General features: G+C 37.8%; 1 non-coding gene across 1 annotated transcript; it reads left to right on the top strand.

Annotated features, from left to right (window-relative positions):
* Positions 1–839: 839 nt before the first annotated feature.
* Positions 840–946, top strand: LOC141616309 (small nucleolar RNA R71). Its single transcript, XR_012530665.1, has one exon. It is a non-coding gene; the product is annotated as a small nucleolar RNA R71 (small nucleolar RNA).
* Positions 947–4,068: the final 3,122 nt, after the last annotated feature.

Genomic DNA, 4,068 nt, shown 5'->3' with positions numbered 1-4,068 from the left:
TTTCTTTGAAACTTCTTGAATGGTGGGTTCTTCTTCCCTAGAGTTTTGCACAACTCTTTCCTTGTCACTACCTTCCACAACTTCATCCTCAACTTACTTCTTTGGCCCTTCATATCTCGTACCACTCCTCAAGTGAATGGCACTAACTGTTTCATGTCTTGGGGGATTACTTTGAGGTGGTAATTGCTCCTTTTGTCTATGAGAGCTTGAAGATGCTAGTTGGGTCATTTGAGTTTCCAACATTTTTGTGTGGGCTAGGATGTTGTTGATGGCGATGTCTTTTGCTTGGCTATGTTTTTGCATTTGAGTGAAAAATTCTTGTTGATTCTTTTGCATTTAGAGGACCGCTTTTTGAACATCAAAACCTTGGTCATTTTGTTGATTGTATGGAGTTTGATTTTGATAACCTTGGTTTTGGTTGTAAAAGGGTCTTTGATTTTGGTTTCTCATGGGAGGTGGGGTGTATGTTGGTTGAGGGTTTTGAACATATCCCACTTGGGATTGATGAAGATGCCACCATGGCATTAGCATAATGCTTTGGTGATTTTGAGGCTTCTTCATGCTTAGCCATAGCCTTCTCAAACTTCAAGTTGATGGTATCAATATGAGCACTAAGTTGAGCACCCAATTGAGTAATAGAGTCCACTTCATGCTTTCCTCCTCTAGTAGCCTTGCGAGGTCTACTATATTGTGAATTATGGACCGCCATTTCCTCAATCTTGTTCCAAGTTTGATTATCGTCAACTTCGGTGAACATACCATTTGATCCCATGTTGAGAATATTTCTTGAGTCTTCATAAAGACCATTCCAAAATTGTTGTACCAAGAACCACTCGCTAAGTCCATGATGAGGACATGAGCGACAAATTCCTTTGAATCGCTCCCAAGCTTCATACAAGGATTCTTCGTCCCTTTGCTTAAAACCCGTAATTTGAGCTCTTAGCATGTTAGTCTTTTCCGGAGGGTAGAAGTTTTTGTAGAAAGCTAGAGCCAACTTCTTCCAAGAGTCAATTCCAAGAGTAGCCTTATCAAGGCTCTTCAACCATTGTTTCGCGGTACCAATTAGAGAAAAAGGAAATAAGACCCATCGAATTTGGTCTTGAGTCACTCCGGTTTGTGAAATCGCATCACAATAGTCACAAAAAGTCTTCATGTGGGAATGAGGGTCTTCATTAGGCATCCCCCTAAATTGGCTTCTTTCGACTAATTGGATAAATGCGGATTTTGCAATGAAATTTCCGGTTAAGTGTTGTGGTGTGGGAGTTCCATTGGGTAGGTTCTCCTCGGTTGGTACGGAATGTAATGAAAACTTAGGCATTGTGGGTTGATTTTGTGTTGGGTTCTCCTCACCTTATCCTGCAAAAGGGTTGATGAACTCAATAGTATTTGGTTGAATATCTACAACCTCACCAATACCTCTCAAAGTATTTCTAGCAAGTCTTCTATTGGTTGTCAAAGTCCTTTCAATTTCGTGATCAATGGGTAACGTTACCTTGTGATCTTCTAGACATGCAAAATATCAAACAACTCGAAAACAATTAGAACAAACCTTGAGTAGTTTTACTTCCCCAAGGCAAAGAAAGACACAACTAATAACAATCAAAGAAAATCAAATCAAGTTAACACCGTCCCCGGCAAGTAAAGGTTACTTGTCGTTAGGAGCACCTAGACCAAAACAATATTTATAACTTCACAAACAACTCTACTACTAGTAAACAGGCAAGTAAAGGTCGGATCCCAAGGGACAGGTATTGATGTAGGATTTTCGATTGCAAGTAGTGGTGTCTAGGGGTGTCACAATTTGGGTTGAGATAAGAAGATCGCTAAACTAAATAACAATAAAAGTAAAAAAGCAAGATGACTAAAATGAGATGTAAACAATTGATTAAAAGCACTATGGTGTCATGGGTTCATATGGGATTCATGAGAATTGATCATACAAACATATTCTCAAATTATAAGCAAGCACTTATTATTGTGATAGGATCGAGTTGGTTTATATCTTACAATCCTAGAAAGGTTTGGGTTCCGGAGCCGAATCGATTAGATTGTACAACACCTACAAGTTGACTTAATCCTCCCTACTCAACTATATGCATGGTCTAATGAGACTTGAGTTGGTTTATGTCTTACAAGTCTCATTGAAAAGGTAAGTGATGGGTAAAAAAATGCAAGGATTCATAGGCTCGCATTTCATCAAACATAACATGTGCATAAGTTGAGATCACAACAAGTAAGCAAATAAATTATGAAAAAATATTAAATTAAGCATGAATCATCCCCCATGTTGGTTTCCCCTAATTCTCCATTAACCCTAGTTAAGGAAACTACTCACTCATTATCAAGTTTGACATGTTAACAAGGTTGTCAATCATATTAACAAAGCAAAGCATGATGAATAAATGAAGATGATTAACAATAATTAAAAAGGGATTAAGAGAATTATACCTAATGATGATTCCAAAATAATAATGCAAAGAATAGTAGAAGTACTTGATGATTGATGGAAGGTTGTCAATCTCCCAATAAACCCAAATAATCTTCAATTACCCAAAATAAAAGATGAACAATAGAGAAATTAAGGAAATGAGATTTGTATTAATACTTGATTAGAAGTTGATTACAAGATTAAAGAGAGATTAGAATAATATAAACTACACTAAAGATTGATAAGAAGAACATGATAATCTAATTAGACTAATGGGGTATTTATAGTGGGGATTAGGTGCACAAATTAGGGTTACTAAAGGCTTAAATGACGATTAGGTCCTTGAGGAATCGCTCCTCTCAAGAAAAGATGCGGGTCTCCTTTTAGCTAGTCTTTCAAAAATATGCGCATCTCGAATGAAGAAAGAAGAGGACGTGTTGCACTGGAGAACAATCCGAGCGTCCAAAAGGTCGGGACGAGCGGATTGTGTAGCTTCTGGACGAGCGTCCTGACAGCTTGGACGAGCGGCATGGGGTGCTTCTGGACGAGCGTCCTGAGGGGTGAGACGTTCGGATCCCAGTCCAGCTTCTTTTTTTCTTTTCTTCTTCCAACAATCCTTCGGGATTTTGTCGGGGATGCAAGGATCTTCTTCATCATTGCCCATCTACTACATTATGTACAAAGGCCTTCTAGTCTTGTCTTCTCTTTGATGCTTGGTCATTAGATTCGATCAATTTAGCTCTATTTTGCGAAGAAAATGCAAGGTTTGCACTCCTCTCCTACCAAGGAAACAAAACCTCAAAGAATATGCAAAACAAAGGACTAAAGATAGTAAATGACCCAAATATGTACTAAAAAGCATATGAACGAGGCTAATTCGGGGACTAAATATGCTTAAATATTGATGACATCAGATGAGCATGTTGACCTTATATGGGGGATATCCGTGAATTGTTTACGTTTGATTACATGGCTTGGTATTTTACAAGTAAATGGACATTGTTGATTCGACATGAGTGGATTAATGATAAAAATGATATGATAATCTTGTTTGTTATGTGTTAATCGACATGATTGATTTGGTTGTGTAAAAGTAAGATGAAATATGAAAGTTATGTGTAGCGTAGTGATCATTTGCAGAAGTGTTGATGATGGATGAGAACGGATATGGAAAACACATGTGTGATCATGTGGTGGATTTGGCGCGGTATATGCGTGACATGTTGTCCGGAAATGGGAATGTTGATCATTTTTTAGTCACATTACGAGTATTTTTTGTATTAATTGATTGTTTCTTGTAGTCCGTATATTCATGATTGATGTGCATACATGTGGAAGTACGAGAATTTACGCGATATAAAGACATAATAATCGAGTTATACACCATGATAGATACGTATGCTTATGACCAACATGAGTTAGAAGTTATGTATGGGATTATAGATTGGAATCGTGGATTTGACCTGACGCTTGATCTTTGGGAGGCTGTAAGTGGGGTCCCGTAAAGAGGCTTCTAGAGTGGGATTATAGCAATGGCATAAGACGATATGAGATTTGATAATGGATTTGCAATAGGTAAGAGAGAGTGTTGAACCCGAAACATAATTAATTGTTGAATTTAGTAATGAGCGTATAAGATC

The sequence above is a fragment of the Silene latifolia genome, chromosome 11 (assembly GCF_048544455.1).
Source record: "Silene latifolia isolate original U9 population chromosome 11, ASM4854445v1, whole genome shotgun sequence".
In the NCBI taxonomy this organism is placed as follows: domain Eukaryota; kingdom Viridiplantae; phylum Streptophyta; class Magnoliopsida; order Caryophyllales; family Caryophyllaceae; genus Silene; species Silene latifolia.
This window is presented reverse-complemented; position numbering and strand designations above follow the sequence as displayed.